Genomic DNA, 25791 nt, shown 5'->3' on the forward strand with positions numbered 1-25791 from the left:
TGGCCTGTCTGTGAAATAGGGAAAAAGTCATCCTATCTGTCCTACAATCTATGGGTTAAATTAGATGCTACCTTTAATCACCTGTCGCAGCACAGTGCTAATAATGACCCATGCCTGTCATATCTTCACACTCTCCTATGTTTTTCCAAGCCTTATTCCAGTCTACATGAGGTATAACCCGACTCTGTCTCATTTGACACTCAGAAGATTTTTACTGAAGTTTTACTGTGATATTGACAGACAGGAATCTCTCAGTAATCAGGTCAACTGACCAATAGAAAATGGGAGACTAAAATACAGAGGGATAAATGAGGACAAGGGACTTGCAGACCACAGCTACTTCATCAAGAACATGCTGTTTTGCAGTGAGATCAACTCATGAGAAAACTGTAGGGTGGGCAGCGTAAGAATTTTCCTCTTTAGAACATTTGCCTTATTCCCACTGTCTCCAAAAATGTAACTGGGGAACACTCAGCAAAAATTCGATGTTCCATGGTAGTACGCTTGGCTCATTATCCACAGAGTAATTGCTAGGGAAATTTTGTCACAGTCCAAGAAACAGATGCTCAGAACAGAAACAATTTCCTCAATGCCATACAACCACCATGGGCCAAGGGTCCAGTCTTGGGCTGCCTTACTGCACACAAAGACTGTCCCCTTAAATATTAAGTTAGCCACAAAATCACCCTGACTTGTAAAAACACATGTATGGTCCTTGTCTTGAATCATATTTTTTCCAGTTGAACAATGCTTGGGGTTTTTTTTTTTGTTGTTTTTTGTTTGTTTGTTTGTTTGTTTGTTTAGGATTTTGGTTTCAGGTGATCCTTAAATGAATTTTACAACTAAGGCATCTCACTCCGGGGACATCCATAGCATCTCCTTCTTCACTTGCCCAAAGCCCCCTCTTGTGATTTCAGAGACCCAAGGTCACTTTGAAGGGCTGCCGCCCTAGTATTTGTAGATTGACCACCTTGCCTTGAAAAAGAAATGAAAAAGAACAACCTCATATAACATCTATAAAAATAGGATTACTGGAAAAGCAACTTCAGCTACAAGCTAATTCACTAAGTTCAAGATCAATAATAAAAGGTTTTCATAGTAGAGCTAGATTATCGTACCAGCTTGGGAAGGGGGATGGGAGAGAGTGAGAGGGAGGATGAGACTGGAAGGTGAGGAGGGATGGGCTATCTAAGACCAGGATGTAAAGTGAGCAAGTGAGTAAATAAAGAAACAAAAAAATAAGTAAATAAGGGGGAAAAAGCAGGCTGATTCTTTCTCACAACCTTAAAATATGTGAAACTATATATAAGCCAACAAAGCAAAACATTCTAAATATGTAAGGCTCTGAATGTGAGATTACTTAGCATTTTGATTTGAAAGTGAAAAGACAACAGGAGAACAGAGAGTTTAAAAACCCATAATCCGGCTGGAGAGATGGTTTAGCGGTTAAGAGCACTGGCTGCTCTTCCAAAGGTCCGGAGTTCAATTCCCAGCAACCACATGGTGGCTCACAACTCTCTATAATGGGATCTGGTGCCCTCTTCTGATGTGCAGGTATACATGCTGGCAGAATGCTGTATACGTAACTAAATAAATCTTTTAAAAATAAATAAATAAAATTAATAATTGATTAAATAAAAACCCATAACCTCTCATAGAAGATTCCTTGACTGACTCCAAAGTAGAGGATGCCAGCTGAAAGGCAAGGATATGCAGCCTTCATTGAGGTATGGTGTCAGTTTAACATAGTAAATGCTTTCCTAACATTTGATTAATTGATGGGCTATTGTCACATATTAAAGCTGACAAGTCAAGAATTTGATTATGTCTTAGCATTAGCATTGCCCCAAACAACTAAACTAGTTAAAATAGCATATTGCTCTTCAAGAAAGTAGGTCATGTCTTGATTTTGAGATTACTGTAACAAAGAGTGCTCAGAAAAACTTGTAAATGTTTATATATATATAAATATAAAACAACATATTACTATTTAATATCACCTGGTAATTTATTTTGAAATTTAATTCCCAAATCTGAATTGAAGAGTATGTGCATTAATAATATTCACTCATATCAGTATGTCACATATATCACATATATCAGTAGCAAAAATTTTTTTCTTTACTTTTGGCAATTTCATGCATTATAAAATGAAATGTCATTTCTACCCACATTTACTATCTACTACAACTTCTCTCATATCCCTGTACATATTTTCTTTCCAATTTTCTTTTTTTGTGTGTGTATCACTCTTAAGTCCAGCTATTGCTGTCCATATGAAGTTGGGACCATCCACTGAAGCATGGAAACTACCGTTGCCCACATTCTCATTATCCTCAATAATTAATGATTTCCTTTCTACTAGAAATGCTCAACTTCCAAGAACTCCTCAGTACTGGGGAGGATCCAGGGCAGTAGTGGAGATCATGAACTCCAGATATGCCGGAATTTTGGTTCGGTTGATCGTGTGTAAGACTTTTCAGTCCTCTTCTGAAGATCCCTGCAACTTGCTGATTGATTGTGAGGCTTATCAGTGCACTATTCACAATGACTAGGAAATGGAATCAACATAGATGTCTTTCAACCAATGAACTGAAAAAAAAATGTGGCACATAGACAAAATAGAGCACTGCTACTGTGCTAGTAAAACTTGAATTTAAAGACTTGCATGTAAATGACTGGAACTGGCAAAAATGTCTGAGCAAGGCAATTCAAGCACAGAGAGACTGACATGGTATGTTCTCACTCGTTTGCAGATCCTAACCACAATATTTTGGGTTTGTGCATTTAACTTGGAGCACAGATCAAAGTTAAAAACATAGAGAGGGACCTGGGGTGCAGCATATTAAGGGAAAGGAGTAGTAGACTATAGGTAAATCAAACATAGTGAGGGGAATATTGTGTGTCGAAAAGCTAAAGCAGGGATGAAGGATGTGGAAAACAGAAGAAAGAGACATGGGTGGATTAAGGTCAAGGACGTATGAGCAAGCATTATGCATATCTACTAGTTAGTAATTTTATTTCAGATACAACTTCTTTTTCTAAAGTCCAAATGCAATTACAATGCGGGGGGGGGGGGGTATTGTAAATGATTTGAAATTACCTTTGCTTTCAAACCAAATGACAGAATTTCAACATTCCAGAAAGTTCCTTCCTGCTCTTTTATACAGTTTTCTCTCCCTAATGAAATACGGGAAACCACAAATCAGTTTTTATCTATACAAATGAGCCTAGTCTGGATATATCACATAAATACAGCAAGTTTCCTTTTATGTCCAGGTTCTTTCTCTTAGAAAAAAAAGTTCATTTATTCATAAACATTATAATACTCAGCTATCATAACTATACACTGACTAGAATTTTCTGTTATAGGTAGGTGCCTTCATAAGCTTTGTTCGTTTGTCATTTGATAGACATTTCAATCACCTTTAATTATGAACAAAGCCACTATACACATGGGGATGCAGGCTTTGCGTGGACATATGTTTTTATTTCTCTTGAATAATGCCCAGGAGTAAATCTGCAGGTCACATAGCAATTTTATGCTTAAAGTTATGAAAACCTGTCCAATGATTTCCCAGATTGATGATACAATTGTGCATTCTCAGCAGCACTACATCAAGGCATCCTACTTGCTTTATACACCTGTCAGCAGTTGATACTTCCCATTTCTACCCTTTCATTTAGATTGTCTTGCTTTTAGTCCTACTTGTCAGGAGAGCATGTAGCAGGTAGTCATCCCACCTTATGGTTTTGATTTGATTGTCCAGTGATTACCACTGAGAAGCAATCTCCTACTCTATCTGTATATCTGTTTGTCATCTTTGCATCATCTCTGACAAAGACTCCATACAACACTTTTATTTTTCTTTAAAACTCAATTATTTTAATGCCCATCTCTTTCTTAAAGTTTTTAATCACAGTGTGTGTGTGTGTGTGTGTGTGTGTGTGTCTGTTTGTGCCCTAGCATGCACCAAGCTTGTATGTAGATGTCAGAGGTCAGCTTATGGAACAAGTTCTTTTCTTTGAGCATGTTGGTCTTGGGAAACAAAGCTCAGGTCACCTTACTTGCGTACTAAGCAGTCTAGCAAATCCTATTATTGTGTTTGAAGAATCTTTATAGACAGTGATAGAAAATTTCAGCATATGTGTGTATGTGTATTATAAAGCTAATTTCATTCAGAGTCTGAAGATATATTTTGTAGCAATACCTTTAAAACTTAGATACTTTTTTCCCTCAAAACCTTTCTAAGACTCTTTTTTCTAAGTTACTAGTTCTTTGAGAATGTCATGTGTTTTGAATACAGTCACCCCTCCACAAACCTGCCCCTCTTTCGTACTCACAAAACAATGTGTAGGGTATCTTTTTTTACACCTTTCAAGAGCAATTAATGATGCTCATATATCCTTGTATCTGTGATGTATGACCTTCCAATAGAGCATAGTTGACTTACTTGTGGCTGTTCTCTTAAAGGAAACTGATTCTCTGTCTGGCAGAAGTCAGGAATTGTCAACTGCTCCTTGGCTTGATGTGGGATTCTATGCCAACTACTCTTCTTTATGCTGTGGTTTAGTCTAGTCTGAGCTTGAAATGGTCTTATGGATGCTGTCATACCATGCACAGCTTCCTGCTCTATCCATATTATATCTTTGCTGTATTCCACCACATCTGGCTCCTAATATGTTTTCTGCCTTCTCTTCCACAGTGAACCCTGAAGTAGGAGAAAGGATAAGCACTCTACATTCTTTTATTCTTTGTACCCTAATCATCTATGGGTTTCTGTGTTTATCACCATTTACTGCCAAAAAAAAATGATAGTAGGTAATTTCAGTACTATGCCCACTTAACTGAATAATAGTTGGGCCTCTGATCTGTACAGCTACAGCATAGTGCCATATACAGGGGTCAACTTGTGGCTTTTAGCATAACTCCTAATAATATTTATATGAGTATAGTACAGGGAATTAACATGCCTTGATAGGCCATTGTTTTAGCTCAGTGTTCACAGGCTGGTAAGATAAATGAGTTCAAAATTCGGTTTTGATGTTGATGTTTTATACTTTAAGAAATATTTACTTGATCAGTGTTTGCAAACCTATCATCCACATGTTTAGATTTCCATTTAGTTCTGTAATCTATTTCAGGTTACCTCTTAGTGTTTATAGTGGGAAATTTCTTTATTTTATCAGTTTCTATAATTATCTTTGTATTTGTTCCTTGAATATATCTATATGTCTCATTTTAACTTTTTTCAGGTCAGAACATTTAAACATTTAACTTACACTCCTTTTTTTGAATTAGTGGTCATTTTTAAGTGTGGTGGTTTCTTTCTACATTTTTATAGCTTTTGGGCATCTTCCAATTTTTACCTTGGTAATAAGTGGAACAAATACTGAAATTAATAAATTTGTAATAATTTTTCAAGATTATTTCTATGTCACAGATTAACTGGTGAGTTGTCTCTCTGTGTTTAATATGATTGTGCATGATGCTTTTCTCAGGAATTATATACTATAAATATCATCAACTTGGTAATGTTCTGGTATAATTTTGTTTCTATTCCCCAACATGTTGATCAGAAAAAGATGTTGAAGTCTCAGACTATGATTTGTCAATTTCTTTTTTCAGTGTTAAGGATTCTGTCTCATGAGATCTGAAGCTTTGCTGTCATGTACAAGTGATTACTATACCTCCTTGGCTAACCAACTACACCATCATAACATATTCCTATTTATCTCTTATAATCTTCATTAGAGTAACGTTCATTTGAGGTAGACATTGACACTATATTATTTTTAAAAATTCAGGCACCATAATAGTATTGCCGTGAGAAATAAAGTACCTTAACATACATTCCTTACACAGAAATGCTCCATAGTTAGGCTATGGGTAGACATGCAGCCCATTGTTCTTAGGAAATCCAGAAAAAAAAATTGTACAAAAAGATGATATTTGCATAATGCTAAGATAGCTGTTCCAGTCCACATATGGATATAAATGTGAATAAAGAAACATTCAGGGGCTCAATACGTTCCCTTACAGAACGAGGTACAATGGCATAAGTAATTTTATAAAGACAAAGTTAAGCATTCAAATGTGTTGTTTTAAAGAAAGAAAACCCCAATTGTTCAAGTTTACCAAAGACTCTGGAGCCAGATACAGGGGTGAAAGCCTACTAGCTCAGACAGGCAGAGAGAGCACCCAGCTGATGCAAATGTCCCAGAGCAAAAAGCCTTTCTTACTGGGCTCACATCCCAGATGGAAAAATACAGAAGCCAGAAACCAAAGGCCAAAAGCTAAAAGCAGCTCCTCCTCCTCCTCCTCCTCCTCCTCCTCCTCCTCCTCCTCATCATCATCATCATCATCCTTCTTCTTTTTTGCCATACTGTCTTGAATACCCTTCTCTCAATGTCGGTCCTTTCTGTTTAAACCCTGTCAGCCAGCTCATTGTTTGCTCTGCCTTTAACATAGGGCTGGCTTGTGGGGACCCGTGCCAAATTCTGCCGTGTCTGAAATCCTGTGCTTAGGCTGTACGCTGTGACCTTTGAGTTGCTGACCTTTACCTCACAAAGTCTTGTCTTCTAGGCTATCCTTGGACTATTTACCTTTGAAAGAAGTAGAGAAGTCTCAACTTGGAACCACCCAGATGATCTAGGAAGTTCTTACAAGGAACTACTCAGAGAACTAGGAAGTTCTACAGTGAGCTATTTAGGCTTATGCGTTCTTGCCTGGGGGCTAGGGTGAGTGAGATAAGCATAGATCCTATTGACCTTGCCCTTTATATGTTCCTGCTAGTCGGCAATAAAGTGAATCTTGATCAGAAATGTCCTGACTTGATTCGTTATTTCTCGAGTCTCTGTATCCTACTTTCAATCTCCACTCCTTCTTTCAGGTGAACCCTGATTCAAATTTTCCCGAGGGCTGGGACCCAACACTGGCTGATGTTAAATAGTTCTTGGATTAAAGGTGTGTGCTAGGGCTGAGCCAAAACCACAAGTACTTGTTTATAGTAAACAGAAGGTTCTTGGGTTAAACATGTGTGTTAGGGCCCAACCACACCAAACAAGAAACAGGTTTTTATAGGTTCACAATCTCTTGGTTCACAAAGGGATCAAATATTCTGCACAGCAAGATTGTTCAAAAGTATGTGTGTATATTCTGTAGTAATAATATACTTAATAATCATAATGCTTGGCCCAATCATCATTAGATAAATATTTATTAAATATCTTATGTGTCTTTTATTAGATCAACATACATTTTTAAAAAATTTAGTTTGTGGTTATCCATGTTTAAACTTTTAAATGTTTAAGTAAACTTGAGTAAAATTCATAAGGATTAAGCTATGGAAAATCTCATTTCTTAATATTGCATATAAATGATATTAATATGCTCTTTTAAAAGTTTAACTTTTTAAAGCAATATAAAAAAATAAGAGGAACAGAAAATATTTACACTTGTGGTGAGGTGCATAACAAATCTGTAGACCAACACTAGAGCACTTTTGTGGTCTTTCTTGTTTGTATAAATAATCCAAATTTAGTTATAGAAAATGATAGGTTGGAGCATAATGATAAAGTAACCAGATAAATGCCTTTTTGGACGACCTGTAAAAGACATTAAACATTTACTATAGAATAACTTGAATTTTAAAAATCAGTTTACATTTCTAATAAAAGGAGTCATTTTTCTCCATTGTGAGCAATACTGCCTTGTGTTTGTAATCTTAGGTTATCAGTAAATAGTGGAGGTAGTCTTTTATGAGCTGTTATTGGTTCCTCTAAGTGAATTAAAGGCACCAGAGTTCTCAATCTCACGTTTTTTATAAAGTGGCTATTTCTGTACCTATCAAGCTCAAGTGATTGAAAGGTAGTCCATATTTTATAAATACTCATAAGCTGAGGCTTTGGAATATAAATAAAATATCATGATTTAAGTTTCAAATTAAGTTAAATTTCTACTTTTCTGTACAAATTAATTTTCCATTTTAAATTTTATTCTCCATGTAAATACCTCACAAATTTTAATTTAAATTTTGATAATGTATACTATAAATTAAGCATATCCTAATAATATGACAGCTATAAATATAAATGATATAGAATCCTACATTTAAATTAGGACAATATATCACATAGGCAAAATTAGGAAATATCATATACTGTAATTAAAAAGTAGATAAGTATTTTAAAATCATAACTGCATGTATAATTGTGGAATTCAGGAAAGAAGGTTATTATGTATTTATAGAAATAGCGAAAATATTGTTTATGTTTTACAAGTTTATGCAGAGCCATGCATATGTATCTTTTAAAAACATTCAGAATGTTAGCTTCAATTTCCCATGAATCCTTTGATTACATAATGGGACACATTTTGGCTTAATACTATTAATATCTGTAATACTTTTTAAATTTTTTAAGGTTTGTTTTATGTGTATGAGTTTTTTGACTGCAGTATGTATGTGCACTATATAGGTGCACTGTGCTTGCAGAAGGAAGAGGAGACCATGGATGCCCATTAACTAGAGTTATAGATAGGTATATTCTGGCATGTGGTGCTGTGAGCTGAACCTCTGCCCTCTGTAAAAGCAATTAACACTTTGAACTGTTGAGTAATCTCCCCAACTTTCTATAGTGGTCTTATTTGTACTTTACTGAGATAACAGGAAAACATGAAATGATTCATTAATAGTCTAGAGCGATCCAACTGTTACCAGCTGCCCAAATAAGGACATGGAGACTTTTTGTTAATACAAAAGGTTGGACTGAGCTTAGGCTTGTTTCCAACTACCTCATATAACTTAAACCAACCCATTTACATTACCTCTTCTCAGTCAGGCTGGTGAATCCTTGTGCCTGATTCTTTCCCAGAGTTCCTATATCTGCCAGGAACTCCCGACTATCCTCTCCTGCATTGCTTTAAGCAATTTAGCTTTTTATTAAATCACTAAAAAGGTGATACAGAAGACTGTTTACAAAACACTGAAACAGGTGATGAGCCATAACAATACCAAAGTCTAGCCTGTACAGAAATCAGCATTTGAATAACACAAAGACAACCTTTACGCAGTGCACAAGAGATTATCCCTAAGGAGAATGCTTAATTCTCATGCAAAAGGACAAACAGATTAGACACAGGAAGCAGGTAAAAGAAAGAACAGTAAGGGAGCCTTCCACCAAGATCCTCAGAAAGATTCTACCCACCAGGGGATCTAAACATATGCTGAGACTCACAGCCAAAGGTCAAGGTGGAGCATGGGGAGTCTTTTTTTTTCTATTTTCATATTTTCTTTTTTTTCTCCTTTATTAATTTATTCTTGTTACATCTCAATGGTTATCCCATCCCTTGTATCCTCCCATTCTTCCCTCCCTCCCATTTTCCCCTTATTCCCCTCCCCTATGACTGTTCCTGAGGGGGATTACCTCCCCCTGTATATGTTCATAGGGTATCAAGTCTCTTCTTGGTAACCTGCTGTCCTTCCTCTGAGTGCCACCAGGTCTCCCCCTCCAGGGGACATGGCCAAAGGTGAGGCACCAGAGTATGTGAGAAAGTAATATCCCACTCTCCACTCTACTGTGTAGAGTGTTCTGTCCATTGTCTAGATCTGGGTAGGGGTTTAAGGTTTACCACCTGTATTGTCCTTGGCTGGTGCCTTAGTTTGAGCGGGACCCCTGAGCCCAAATCTGCCTGTCATAATGTTCTACTTGTAGGCTTCTAGGACCCTCTGGATCCTTCTACTTTGCCATTCTCCCAAGCATGGGGAGTCTTATCTAAGAGTTGGAGGACAGGGGAGCCTGAAGAGGACAGGAGCTACACAAAGAGACCAATGAAGCCAAAATATCCAGGCGGAGGAGGGGGTGCTGCAGAGACTTACACATCACTCAAGGACCATGCTTGGTGAGGACCTAGACCCTCTGCTTGGATGCGGTAGATGAGTAACACAGTGTCCGTGTGGGCCCCATGATATGGGGAATAGGGGTTATATCTGACATGGACTTCGGTGCCCACACATGGTTCACTTCCCCCTGGTGGGGCAGCCTTGTCAGGCCGCAGAGGAAGAGGATACAGACAGTCCGGATGAGACTTGATAGGCCAAGGTCAGATTTTAGGGTAGGGTAGGAGGGCTCCCCCTTTATGAGAACTAGGGGAAGGAGGAGCAGGAGTGAGGGAGGGACAATGGGGCAGGGAGGCGAAGAAAGAAGGGGTTGCAATCAGGATGTATAATGTGAAAGGGAAAATTTTTAATTAGCATTAAAGCAACCAGAACAGCAGAGCTCTCTAACTCATAAGTACAGGTCGACAGGTATGCTAGCCCAAGGTCCCAGATGATAAGTCACAAAGAATGCGGAGCTAGGAGACAAAGGCCTATTGAGTGTTCTAGGGACTGGCTGGCCGTAAAAGATAGGGAGAATACACAAGGACAAATTCCTGAGAGAAACAGGTACCGGACATGGTCGAGTGAGTAATGAGCCAAGACCCCTCATCCAATCTTATGGTATCTGCTTAATCCCCCCTTGAGGCCCGCACACAATGTTCCAGGTTTGAGTTTAACCAGATGTGTCATTAGCTCAGATAAACATCTACCCTCGGGTTCCAAGAAAAACAGGAGCCAAGAACTGTTCCCATGTGATTAAGTCTGAGCTTACCCCAGATCTGCCTACACAATTTGCCGATGTTCAAATGTTTGAAACAACCAATCGTGTGTGGCCGCGCCAAAACTTCCCACTCCCCCCTGACCCTTGCCCATATAAACCCCTAACCCCTGGGCTTCTGGGTCGACCCCTCTGTCTCCTGCGTGAGATATGTGTCAACCCAGAGCTCCGCCAATAAACTGCCTCATGTGTTTACAGCAAGACAAGATGGTTGTTTGTGTGTCTTTGGGTGCGTGCCATCCCGAGGCTTGAGTGAGGGTCTCCCTTCGTGGGTCTTTCAAATGAACCAAATAAAAATTCAAAATAAAGCCAGGCGTGGTGGCACACGCCTTTAATCCCAGAAGTCAGGAAGCAGAGGCAGGCAGATCGCCCTGAGTTCTACAAAGTGAGTGCAGGGCAGCCAAAGCTACAAAGAGAAACCCTGTCTCAGAAAAACAAAAACAAAATTAAAAATAAAATAAACATAGAAATAAAGAAAATTCTGAATGTATTCATTTAATGATGTAATGACTACTAACCAAAGATATGTATGCCCATTTATTTATATAATAGTTATAAATTATCCTTCTAGGACTTTTGACTCCCCCAACCATGAGCTTTAACTAGGTTTGCACTACCACACATTAATTCATTGGTAGAGTTGGCCTTACTGCCAATAAAAAAATAGTTGGCCACTCACCATAACAATCAGACCACTATTGCACCAATGGGTACATTTTGACTGGTTTATTGGTTTTATAGATCACAAAGTTCATTACTGTGTAAAATTATTGATAACTTTTCTTCCCCATAATCCTTCATAGCCTGTTCTGGCACTACAGAAACTATCCAGGGATGAAGTTTCAGCTTAATTCCAGCTTGATTTTTCTATATATTGAAAAAAAAATCTGTTAGAATGTGGAGGGTAATTGTCTGCTGCTGCTGAATAACCAGGAGAAATGGAAAGATTCTGAGTTAGTTTTGAGGTTATCCCTAAGCAACAAAATAGAGCTGGGAATCCCTCAACATACACTGGAATGTTTTTTGTTTTGTTTTGTTTTGTTGCTGTTGTTGTTTTTTAAATTAACCTTTGTGTTCTAGAAAAATCATTACATAACCACCCAGGTTAATTGTCTTTAAACTTTTTTTTTAATATTTTTAATTGATTTACAAAATAGTACGGTCCTATAGAGCTTTTTTTATATATCCTTCATTTTAGTAAATGTTAATCTAAACCCTATGGCTTTTTATCCCTACCCTCACATCTCTGTTTAGCAGTCTATATCCCAAATAACTCCCCTTTCTTTCATACCCTTGTTTTTCTGCTATCCTTCTTCCTTTTAGGCATTTCCCCCTCTCCCTCTCTAACTTCCTGGATCGACAGATTACCCAAGTTAAAATCATCAGTGGAAACATTCAAAGTAAGAATCCACATATGGAAAGGAAAATACTTGCAGTGGTTGTCCTTCCCAGTCTGGGTTACTATACTCAGTATGTTTTCTAGTTCTACTCATTTCTCTCAATATCATAACTTCATTTTTCTCTACAATTGGATGGAACATACTGCATATATGACACTTTCATCACCCACTCATCTGTTAATAGAACCTCGGCTAGTTCCACTTTCTAACTCTCCTAATTAGAATGTCATCAAACATACAGTATTTTTATGCACCACAGTTTTGAGATAAAATAAGTGAGAACTGATGAAATCTTTAATAAATTATTGAAATAGTCTAGCATAACTTAATTATCTGCCCCAAAAAATCATCTCTGATCCCTCTTTTCCTAACTCAATGACCCAAAGGAGAGAAGTTTGGAACTCTTTTTCCTTTTTACATGCACACATATTTTTTCAGAAGTATGTATTCCCCTAATAATAAGTTCATTTAAAGGTGAAATGTTCAAGACATACTAACTCAGTTCTCTGGAGAAACTTTCTGTATTGCACATAAACACAGTCAGAACATTTCTGGTCCCTTCTTATGTGCAGAAGACAGCCAGCATATACAGAAGGCATCCATTTTCTAAATGTTATTCCAATGTGTTTTCTCTGTCTGCTTTAAGACCTTAAATAAAAAGTACTATACAATGTATTGTTCTCTTAAATAGTATTAACATGACATCTATTTGACTTCATTTAGTAATCTTAGTAAGAAACAAAGTGAAAATAAACCTATCTTGTTTCCATTTAATTCTACTTTCACACAAAAAACTTCTAATCTATAATAAAAATGAAGAATTTACATTAATGAGGTCCATATTCAATCATGCAATTTTTACTGGCTTTTTATAAACAAGTACCATTTCAAAAAGCAAGTCAGTTTTGCAGTGTTGTCACATTTAATTATAATATCCCTCAGCACATGTTTTAATAAATTTATAAAGATTATTACATATTATAAACCCTTTCCTGAACATCAAGTGGAACATCATGTAATTATTTTGAAGTAATACATAACCAAGGGATTAAATACTACTTCACACTCCATCAAGTTATGAATTTTAACGTGGTTTCGTGATGACTTCAACTCAGCATATACAAACTGAGTCTGAGGGAAAAAAAGGAAAGGAAGTTTGAGTCAATTCAGAGACATTAACTGATGATTAACTATTGACCTATCATGCACTGTCAGCTGTTGTACTAAATGACCTTTGAAAGTTTATGTACTTAATACTATAGTAATGAATCCAGCTTATATAGGTCATGTGTATTACAACTTCTAGCAGTACAGATCATTTGGCAGAGAAGGACACAATAATAATATCTGTAAACAGCAAAATTTGTTTTAGCTTCCTCCATTCTCCAAATACGTATTTAATATTTATTTAGTGTTTATCAGGCACAAAACTCGGATCTTGATGGGTATTACTTGGTATCCAGGGAAAACTCACAAGGCTAATGCTGTGGTTCTGTGGTCCCTGGGGTTGCTGGATGCCACAAGGCACCTAGTGGAGGAGGATGAACAGGGTCTAAGAACCAACGCAGACATCTAGAAGATTTTAGTCCTGCTGGAAATGCTGATGGAGGCAGGAGAGGGACATAACACAACTTCTTTTAGGAAAAAACTACTACTCTTAGATGATATTTAGTGAAACAGCTTATGGGTGCCTTTATTACAGGGCAAAGAATTGCTAAATGAACGCTGAAAAGTGGGGAAGGTTTTCAGGGGTGAATGCATTTCATTGGCTTGGACTAGGACGCTGGAGATGCTAAGCGACTTCTTACTATGTGACTGGCTACTAGTTGGTGGCCATTGGTGCTATTGTCTTCAAAGGCAGACGTGGTAACAGGGAAGGACCTGTCCCATTCCTACTTTCCCAAGACAAGATTTTAAATCTCAAGTTTGATATTTCCAGAGTTTGACCATACCCAACCTTCCCAGTTCCATGCCAACTTCCCTGGTGGCACAGTCCACATGCTCCCATTGCTGCTATGTAAGCCTTTACCAGAGAAGCTGCAAAAGTACAAGTCAACATATTGTGACTGATGTTTATAGCAACTCTCTGGGAAGCTTCAATTCAAACAGTGCTCTCCTGACTTTTCCATCACTCTCAAGTCTCTGTAAGCAAGGGCCAAGTAAATATCAATTGGAGGCCCACACATGTCACACTAATTATTTCTCAATTGATAAAATGAAAAGAAAAAAAAACTTAATTATGATTAATTAAGAAATGGTATTTAAAAAGAAATGAAAAGCTATCTATAAGCTTTATAGAGGCAAAAATGAAATTTGTAACAATTTATATGGTTAATTCATTACTAATACATACAAATGTGATGAAAATATAAGCACCACTGACTTATGCATATAATACTGTCAGCAGCCACATGAGAAACTGATTAAATCATCTTATCTAAAAAGGAAATTTTTCGTTAGCTCTAATACATTTTTTTCCTTGCACTTTAGTTCCTTTGCATATTAAACTATGTGATTCTATGTGTGTGTGTGTGTGCATATATATATATATATATAATTTTTGTTTATGTTGCTCATACAGGGTGTCATTGCGTAGCTTACGACACTCTAAGACTCACTATATACTTCAGGTTGGTTGTGAACTCAAAGGAGTCAACCTTCTTCATCGTCTTGATTACTAAGATCACAATGAAGAGCCTCTATACACAGCCTGTTTTAGTTTATGAAAGAGAGATGGAGTGGGAGACTGATTATACAAGGTTCTTCATCAGTAGGAACTTTTTTTTTTTTTACCAACTTTTCCCAGGCACCTAAGCCTTGCCCATAACACTGTACTATATAATCTACCTTCTAAAGGAAGGAAGACATTGGCGAAAACTCAGCTAATTGTCTAGGATTAAACACCTAGTGAACTTCAGGAAATAAACGTACATCAGGTTTTGACTCTAAGACTTATTTTATAACAACTTAATCTATCAGATTGTAATTTGCTTCAATGCATAATTATTAAGAATACATGAATGAAAGATGCACACGACATGAACTGAAGGATCATTCCATTGAATGCATGTGGCAGGAGACTTGACAAAGACGTTTGTGTACAGTTTCTATGTGGGAAACCAACTATATGAATGAAATCAACATCATAATAGGATACATTGTGATCAAAACAATACAAAGCAAATTTCTTTTTTTTTTTATAATTTGGTATGACAAGGTTTGATTAATAACTACCTTAAAATAACTACAAATTATCAATTTTGCCTGATTTCTAATAGCATTTCTAACGTACTGTTACATTTGTGATATAGCCTTCTTCTTACAAAGAGAATATTATGACCTCAAGACATATCTCATTCCCCTACTTTAACATTTCTCCTATTTAGTTAGGAAACAAATTAAGTTTTTATTATTAGGTTTTTAAATTATTGAATTTTAGTTTTCATTTCTGTAAGTTATAAATAAATATCTGCTAGCTTCTGATTTTAATTAAGGCATGCTTACATATTTTCCACTTTAACCTTAACATAATAAAATTATTAATGAGAAAGAAAAGCAAAAAAAAAAAAAAAAAAAAAACCAACCAAAAACCTTGGACTCCATTATCATCAGCGTGATCTATTCGGTTCATAGAATGAGAAGGCTTTTAGCATTCATGATTCAATCTGGACAAAATGAGACTTCAGAAATTTAGGAGATGAGGGGATGAGCTGAGGGCCTGGGAAACATGGAAGCCACAGCTTATGCTTTCATACTTTCTCTACAACAATCTCCTCATACGACAAAATAATTTCTAAAATATTAAGTTCAGTTTTTCTTTCAACTTTAAAATGGAGCTAAGCCTCTTCCCAGCATCTTAACTGTGTATTTGTAAGTACCACATTAAGAGAACACAAAGGCTGGCTGTTTTTACTAAAATCTCAATATAGTATATTTCACATGGTCTATGGTTGATGAATGAATAAAAGAACAGATGGAAAGAAATAGAATTATAAACTATAAAATATTTTTGAACAAAAATGCTATATGAAAAGATTTTCTTTGATCTTTTCTTTCCCCCAAAGGAAATGAATAGAGGGAACTGGAAAATATACCCTTGCTATGACTTCAATTTTCCTTTCCCAACCTTCACTATGTATCTGCTTTGTAATGAGGACCTCTGTGCATGTCTCCTGGTACGCCCTTCACATACTGGAACATCTGAGTCAACCCAGACAAGTGCTACCCACATAAAATATCAATGCAAAATATATTTTTAAAAAAATGAAGTTTAATTCCTGAGTTGGGTGTATATAATCAATAATATACACTGATATCCCACATAAAAGTGTTGAAAGTCTTGGTCATCCTCTTGGCTAGGCAGAACTTCCTCATCACCCACACCACATCTTGAGCCTCGTTTGCAGGGTGGAAAATGAGCTGCGGTTGTGCCATAGCCCACATTTCCTATCCTTTGAGTCTCTGGCTAAAGAGCCTTTATCCTTTGCTGCTCATGTGATAATACTTCATGACTTCATTGAAGTTCCCTCATAAAATATAATGATAAACAGAAGGGTTGCCCTTTATAAGATGTATAATTTCCCTTGTGGTTTGGAATACCATATGGCTTTTTCCTACTGGCTTTCGACATTTTTTTTTTTTTTTGAAGACACTAAATATTGAGTTTATCCTTTAAGGTTTAAGAGGCCCTCAAACTTATCACAGCTTTCATCATTAGGGTGCAGCTCATAGGACATTATAATGTACCTATTGGGAGGAAAACTAAGATGAAAGTGGCAGCGTTCGCAGGGCCTAAGTGCTGAGGCAAACACTAAATCACAGAGTGGTTTGTCCAACATCAGGTTTTTGTTTTATTTTTCTTAAATAGATTTTCAACTTTGATGGATGGTGCTATTTATACAACATTTAAGAGTGAATGCTTGTTTGACAGTATTTTCAGAAGCCAGAGAACACCAGATCAAAGCCACCCCAGCTTGCCTATCAACATGAGTAGAACACACAGGCTTCCCTGGCCCTTCTTAGTCTAACCAAAAAAAGGAAATTATTCCTTTAGATATTAAAATGAAATGTGGATGCAACTTATGACTGTGCCAGAAATTTTCTAATTAAAGTTTAAAAAAAAAAAACGCAACACTTTTGGCCTTAAGGTGGGACAACCTAGTTTTTTACTTAATTGTGTTGTGTTTTTGTTTGTTTTGTCTGTTTTGTTTTTCCTTCTTTGTTTATTTTTATCGAGTTTATAAGTCTGGCTACTCAAACCTAGGCCAGAAGACATCAACCACGCACACCTCAGCTACACTTGTGGTTTGTGAGTCAGGAAGTTCTGTTCGTTGGCTTATTTCCCGTGTCAGATTCCTGATAGGGTCTACCCCATCTATGGATCACCATGTCAACACATCCAATTTTCTGACCTGATGGAGTCTACCCCAATCTGTGGATCATCATGTCAACACATCCAATTTCCTGATACCTAGCATGGCTCTGTGCATGCCTTTCCACTTTATGGTTCCACTCCACCATGTTTCATTTTTTATCCCTGATATCATCTGGCTCAGTTTTTGCTATTAATGTCTCCCATTAAGAATTAATGACATCAGCTCATCATTGTTAGATTTGAAAATCGTTATTGACAGTGCTTAAACCACTCCGTGCCTTCTCCTGCATTAAGGCGAAGCCAGGGAATTTGAATATAGCATGTGCACACTGTCTTTCCTGTATCTTATTGCTGTTTCTTAGAATCTTTGAAATTAATAAGCAGCAAATTAAGCAAAATGTCATGGAATGTAAATTGACTCTGAAAATTTAGAATTTAAATATTTTATTTGACTTATGTTTTCATTTAAATATATACACACATGTATATATACAATGTCAATAAACTTATTCTATTACAAGAAAACACATGCTACAATCTCTGGATGGGATAGAACCCACGATGTGAAAGTAATTCTGTATGTACAAGCATATAGTACCCAATCTGTGACTACTAATAAGGGCTTATACAGACCCTAAAGAAAAACCAAATAAATTGAAATAAAGAAAAATGTAGTCATTTTGGATATTTTATTGACTTTTTCTCCATTTTTAACTATTCCAATACTTGAAAACTTGTTCTTTTTTTATGTTAGCGTTTAAAAGAACCTTTTTAAGTGTTTTCTGCGAAAAGATTCTTTAAATCGTTACTGAATGTATAAATCTGAACTATGCTTGTCACAGTAGTACTCAAGAATTTAATATATATTAACACAAAGCAAACATTATGTTAATTATGTAACATGACATTTAGTTTTGCGTTTAAAGTAAAATAGATCTAGCATGGCTCGGTGCGTGCCTTTCCACTGTATGTCACTCCCATGCTTCTTTCTTCGTCCCTGATATCATCTGGCTCAGTTTTTGCTATTAATGTCTCCCATTAAGAATAAATGACATCGGCTCATCATCGTCAGATTTGAAAAAAATCATTATTGACAGTGTTTAAACTGTGGATTATCAATCATTTGTCTCTCCACAACAAAATTGTATTGCACAAAAATAAAAATTATATAATTGTAAATTGTAATGTATTTCTGCCTTTTTCAAAAGTGTGGCTCCTGTAATAAGCCATTCTCTGGGTCAATGCTGATCATGTTTGTTGCAACTAAGTACCTGTGATCAAGACTCATTTATTATATTGTAAATACTACCTATTAATGATTCTAACTTTGGCTTTTGTTGAATGAATACTAAGTGGGCTGGCAATAATTACTTAAATACATGTATAGATTATTCAGTTACAGTAACACTGCACCTACATGTGTAAAACTGCTCTCTTAGAACTATAGAGAGAGTACATAGTAGGTAATGAGCAAGCGTGGTTAACTTCACTGCTGCAGGGACTTCTTCAGTGTGTCTTATATCATCTTGCTTTCATTCAAATTGTTTAATACAGAGAGATGAGATGCTTGGTTGTTCTTCTATTTAAACCAAGTCACATTGACTTTACATACAACACAAGATCCTCAGAGAGTTGCCTGTTGTCTTAGGTATCAATACTCAAATGGTATATACTCACTTATATCTGCATATTAGCCCAAGGGGCATGCCCATGAAAGCCTTCACTTACCAGGAAACTGAGACAGAGGGGAGGACATCCTATTGGGACTCTAAATGAGAGAAGCATGGGAGAATAGCAAAGTAGAAGGATCCAGAGGGTCCTAGAAACCTACAAGAAGAACATTATGATAGGCAGGTTTGGGCCCAGAGTTCCCGCTCAAACTAAGGCACCAGACAAGGACAATACAGGCAGTAAACTTTAAACTCCTACTCAGATCTAGCCAATGGACAGAACATTCTCCACAGTAGAGTGGAGAGTGGGGTATGACTTTCACACGAACTCTGGTGCCTCATATTTGACCACGTCCCCTGGAGGGGGACACCTGGTGGCATTCAGAGGAAGGACAGCAGGCTACCAAGAAGAGACTTGATACCCTATGAGCATATACAGGGGGGGAGGAAATCCCCCTCAGGAACAGTCATTGGGGAGGGGAATAAGGGGAAAATGGGAGGGAGGGAAGAATGGGAGAATACAAGGGATGGGATAACCATTGAGATGTAACAAGAATAAATTAATAAAAAATTAAAAAAAAAAAAAGAAAACATAAAGAATCAGAACACAGAACATTGCCCTGGAGGGCAATGAGTATCGGTTCAAAGCAACTGGCCACAAAGCAGGGCAAGGTATAGAAAAAACCATTTCTATGGCTACATTAACAACAAAGCATGTCTACAGAAGATTTTTTTCCCAACATGTTGTTATTGGTTTTGCATGCTCTAAAGATTTGGTTTGATGAATTCATTGATTATTTTAAAACAAAACTAATTACATTAAATACGGCAAAATCACACCATGCAGGGAATAGTAAGAAACTGTCAACATTCATTTTCTAGGATTACGAGGAAGTAGGCAGATCACACATCACCCTTTCAATTACCCACCTGCATAAAAAGACCAAGCAAGAAAGGCTCTAAATAAAAATAGCCGAAGCAAGGTGTTGATCCTTCATTTATATGCGCTGGCAGCAACAAGGCTCTAAGGCAATACTTTACCTACTTACTGCCCAGGGCTGAGAGCTACACACTGTCCGCACTCTGCAGGGACTCTGTTGTCAGTCTCAACAGAGCATAGGTTGTTTTACAAGTAGTAGGCCATAGTGAAAACAAGAAAGGCACCAGCATCATTGCAGACCAATGAAGAAGGTCATTAGAGGAATGAAACATAACAGAGTCAGCAGCTCAGAATCAGAAGGCGGCAATGCACTTTCCATCTGGGCTTCTATACGGAGAAAATGTGTAAGGTCTTGAGAAGAAATAGAATTGTTTCAGTAGGGAAAGACTTTAAGTGGACTCTTAATTCCTTTTTTAATACTATAGCTTATTGTTTTATTTAATCTGACCCAAAATGTACTCACCAGATATTTCATACATAGCAGGCTAGACTGATTAAAGTGATATATATATATAATTGATTTTTATATAATATATATATATACATTTATACAAATGATAAAAATACTTATAAATACATGAATAAATTACATGCTTTATAAATAAAGTAATATATATTGCTATAAATTTTAAATAAGTTGAAGAATTTTTTAAAGAACAAAACAACAGCAAAAAGAAGCACCTTTACTTGGAAAGAAATTATCAAGTGAGGGAAAATATATATTGTATTAGAAAGGTATTAAACGTTATCTCAAAATGCAGATTTGGAAGAGAAAATGATGGCAGAACAGACAGTATATTGAATTTTGGTGTCATAGAACTGAGGAGAAAGGGGCAGGAAGGAAAATGAGCCTGTCAGAAAAACTTCAAGCTTCTGGTAAGAACAACTGTAGAGGATGTAAACATGTTTTGATCCCAAGTGTGGGATGGGGAACAGACTTTTGAGAGAACAGGTAATGTTTATCCACTAGAAGATGAACCACCTCCTGTGGGGGCTTGGTTTTTTCTAGCTGAAACACGTCTTAGTGCAGACTCTGAGAAGAGATATATATATGAGCACAAAACAGAAGGCAGGGGCGTTTGGGGTCTTGGTATTATTTGGCTGTTTATTGCTCCACTTAGAGACGCTCCTAGGGAGAACTGCTCCAGGAAGGCTTGCAGGCTTCCAGGCTTCGGCTGCTGGCCCGGGTTCCCACTGCTGTTCTGGGTTCCAGCAGCAACTTTGGTGGAATTGGTAGTCTACTGGAATTCTCCTACTGACTATGCCAGGACAATCGTTCCCAGGAACTAAGTCCACAAAGGTCTATTTCTCCTCTTCACATTAACCTCTTTTCTCTCCTATCTAGGGTAGGTAGGTTGGAGGGCAAGTATAAGCATTAAAAAAACCCCAAATGAAAGTAGGTTTGGAAAAGGTCAAAGCCTACAGGTGACACCCATGTGCTTTGGGCATAATGGGTAACCTCTCTGGAGGAAGATGCAGGCTTTCAAGATACAGGCTAACCGGATTTCTACATGTAGAAAAATGTAATTAGACCCATATTTGTCACCATGCACAAAACTCAAGTCCAAGTGGATTAAAGACCTCAATATAAAAACAGAGACACTAAATCGCGTAGAAGAAAAAGTGGGGAAGAGCCTGGAACATATTGGCACAGGAGACAACTTCCTGAACAGAACACCAACAGCCCAGGCCTTAAGGTCAGCAATTAATAAATGGGACCTCATGAGGCTGAGAAGTTTCTGTAAGGCAGGAGACACTGTCAACAGAACAAAACGAGAGCCCATAGACTGGGAAAAGATCTTCACCAACCCTGCATCTGACAAAGGTCTAATATCCAAAATATATAAAGAACTAAAGAAATTAAACACCACCAAACCAAATAACCCAGTAGGGAAATGGGGCTCAGAACTAAACAGAATTCCCAACAGAGGAATATTGAATGGCTGAGAAACACTTAAAGAAATGCTCAACATCTTTAGTCATCAAAGAAATGCAAATCAAAATGACTCTGAGATTCCATCTTACCCCCATCAGAATGGCTAAGATCAAAAACTCAAGTGACACCACATGCTGGCAAGGATGTGGTGAAAGAGGGACACTCCTTCATTGCTGGTGGGAATGCAAACTTGTATAACCACTTTGGAAATCTATCTGGCACTTTCTCAAAAAACTGGGAATAGGGCTTCCTCAAGATCCATCTATTCCACTTCTTGGAATATACCCAGAAAATGCTCCACCACACAACAAGAACATATGCTCAACCATGTTCATAGCAGCCTTATTCATAATAGCCAGAACCTGGAAACAGCCTAAATGTCCCTCAGTTAAAGAATGGATAAAGAAACTGTGGTGCATTTACACTACAGAATACTACTCAGCTATTAAAAACAAAGAAATTCCGAAATTTGTGGACAATTGGATGGAACTAGAAATGATCTACTGAGTGAGTTAACCCAGAAGCAGAAACACTCACATGGTATATACTCACTTATAATTGGACACTAGCTCAAAGGGCATGTCCCATGAAAGTCTTTACTTACCAGGAGATTGGGATAGATGTGAGGACATTCTACTGGAACTCTAGGTAAGACAAATATAGGAGATGGGGAAATAGAAGGATCCAGAGGGTCCTAGAAACCTACAAAAAGAACATCATGATGGGTGGATTGGGGTCTGGGAGGGGGGTCTGCTCAAACTATTGCACTAAACAAGGACAATGCAAGTAGTAAACATCGAACCCTAGTCTGACCAACTCAATGGACAGGACATTCTTCACAGTTATGTGGAGAGCGAGGACTGACTCTGACATGAACTCTGGTGCTCCATATTTAACCACCTCCCCCTCCCCCTTGGTAGGGAGGCCTGGTGGCACTCTGTGTCTGTGGTTCACACATAATCTGGTAAAGTGTAGAAATAAATATATTCTTTAACATTTTCAAATTTCCTTTTTTAACTTATGAACTTCTCTTTTACATGGCCTAGTTTCTGTTCGACACATTTTACTGCAGAGCTCTACTTGCCAAACTTTGCTGAAAATCATATAGAAATAACCTGCACTGAAGGGTTGGCTGTTTGTCAGCCAGTATTTTTAAATGGATAGTGTAGTTGTCATTTTAAAGATTAAAGCATTTGCTTCAGAGATTGGCCAAGGCTTCAATATTTGTAAGTCTTCAATAAATAAGACTTTACTGTTTTGAAAGTACAGAAAAAGGTGTCCGCCTAAGAAAACATGTATCTCCCATGTTTAAGGAAGAGGCCATGAAGTCCTGCCTTCATAATTAAATTATGAATCAATGTGGCCCATCTTTCCTTATATCTAACTTGTTATCCCTACAAGGCTTTATCACTTCTTAATGGAGTAGGCCTTTCTCATGAGACTAACTTAGAAAGCTTTAAATCTTTTCCTGAAGCATGCACCCCCTCAACAATGCCTTGAAATGGGCACTGATATCGAAGGGGAGAACTCCTGGTCTGGCTTCTATCCAACGCACCTCCCACAGAACTGAACAGTCAGGGTTGGGTGTGGCTGGAAAAGATAGAGAAGCTCACTCCGCAGTTAGAGATAGTAAACATAGCCATCCATAACACATGACATGGGTTTGACTGCATCTTCTTCAATTCTTCATTCTTTAGGCTTTACATCTTTTCCTTAAGGACGACATATACGTAATTTTAATCTGTAACACTATTAAAAAAGTATGATTGCTCTTTTTAAATGGTGACTCCTCATGTGAGCTTTCAATTTAAGAGAGTAATATTTTTGAGCAATAGCTTTCCTGATCTACATTTGCATTTTCCATATAACTTTTGACCTTTTGTGTCATTTTTTACTTCATGGAAAAATAAATAGTATAGTTTACTTTTTACGTTATCTTTTGAGATGCAGTTGTGTTTACCTATAAATGATGTTCTAGGATATATAATTCTTAAATCATTGGGGCTCATTTTGAGAGGAAATCCTGTGTCTTTTGTCTCCTATTTTTTAAAAAAAAGCAATTACCCCGCTACTTTCATATTTCCCTTTCTTTATTACATTTCTTTTTTTCATTGATTTGTTTATTTATTTAATCACTAATCAGCCTGATCACAGCCCCCTTCCCCCTCTCCTCCCAATCCCGCCCTCATGAGCCCCTCCCCACCTTCCCTTTCTTTTTTTCTCAGAGAAGAGAAGGCCCCCATGAATACCTCCCCACCCTGACAAACCAAGATGCAGCAGGGCTGTGGGCATCCGTTCCCACTGAGGTATGTCTCCATCTTTCTACATTGTTTCTTACCTTATATATAGTTCATTTACCCTCACCTTGTCTACTGACTAAGTATCATAGGCATTACTGTCATTTCAAAGTCATTGACTTTTTAATACATGGTTTATTCTTTTATTTCATTTCCAACTATCTTTAAAGAAGATTAGAGAGCTGGTGGAATTCTGTTTTTTCGTAGAAAAGTGGGTTTTGAAATTTAATGCTTGACCACTTCTGAGAATTCTCCTTAAGTTTTCTTTATTGGTGATAGACTATTTTGTATACAAGGGGCAATGAATGCTTGATTTCCTTTTTTGTGAATGTAAAATTCCACTATATATATATATATATATATATATATATATATATATATATATAATTTTTCTAGGCTTCATTGTCAGTAAGTACAGTAGACTTAGATTTTCATAGGCAGAAACACTACACACATTCCTAGAATTTCATCATGTGCGAGGGCATGCTTTCTGTGACCTCTTGAGCGCAGACCTGAGAGGCACACATGAGAATTTGCCTAAGCTTGCCCCCTCCTGACTGAGCCATGTGTCTGGGGTCAGCAACAGGTCTTATCATCAAGCACCATTACATTCAAAATTGTGTAATTATTTCATTAGAAATTCTCTACTAGGCTTCTTTCTTAATTCTCAGCATTTGAAAACTATTTTTATTTACTCATCACCTCATTCTTTCTTCGTAATATAAATTGATGATTCTCAAGAGCAAGAAAATGATAACTGCTGTTGGTCAATACTAATGCTAAATGTATTTAGAGGAGCAAATCAGCATTTGGAACATTGGACATAGTTGCTCTTTTCCTGGTGTGCTTTATTTTCTTGTTATTTTAAAAATGGGATTCTTACGTGTTTTTTAAAAGTAGATTCTTCTCTTTTATGGTACGTCCTGACTACAGTTCCCCTTACTCCACTCCTCCTAGCTCCTCACACAATACCTCCACTCTCTCCCAGATTCACTTTCCTTCCATTCTCTCTTCAGAAGAGAGCAGGTCTCCAAAAGACAACAACCAAACAGGACAAAACAAAGATATATTAAGACAAGGCAAAAAGCCCTCAGATCAAGGCTGGAAAAGGCAACCCAGTGGGAAGAAAAGAATCTCAAGAGCAGGCAAAGGAGTCAGATATACACCAGCTCCCACTGCTGGGAGTCCCACAAAAACACCAAGCTAAGAGCCATGGCGTACATGCAGAGAACACGGTGCAGACCTGTGCGTACCCTGTGCTTGCTGCTTCACTCCCTGCAAGCCCAAGTGAGCCCTGTTCGATTTCGTGGACCATATTCTTCCTACCCCTTTTCTAGGAGATTTCCTCATTTCCAAGTGGAGGGACCAGATGGAGACCTTCAATATAGACTCTCCGAATAATGTGTGGCTATGGATCTCTCTGTACTTGCTCCCATCTGTTACCAAAGGAAGCCTCTCTGATGATGACTGGGCAAGGTAGAGATCTTTGTGCATAGCAGAATATCACTAGGAATGACT

At 37.3% G+C, this 25791-nt stretch overlaps 1 long non-coding RNA gene across 1 annotated transcript in view; it reads right to left on the minus strand.

Moving 5' to 3' along the window:
* Positions 1–2499: 2499 nt before the first annotated feature.
* LOC311604534 overlaps positions 2500–25791 on the minus strand; it is a 161060-nt gene continuing 137768 nt past the window's right edge. Inside the window, exons 2-3 of the long non-coding RNA XR_014781546.1 lie at positions 3104–3180; positions 2500–2551 (exon numbers count right to left, since the gene is read on the minus strand). This is a non-coding gene — a long non-coding RNA (uncharacterized lncRNA). The remainder of the gene's footprint in view (positions 2552–3103; positions 3181–25791) is intronic.

Source organism: Acomys minous (assembly GCF_964271855.1).
Source record: "Acomys minous genome assembly, chromosome: 9".
Taxonomy (NCBI): domain Eukaryota; kingdom Metazoa; phylum Chordata; class Mammalia; order Rodentia; family Muridae; genus Acomys; species Acomys minous.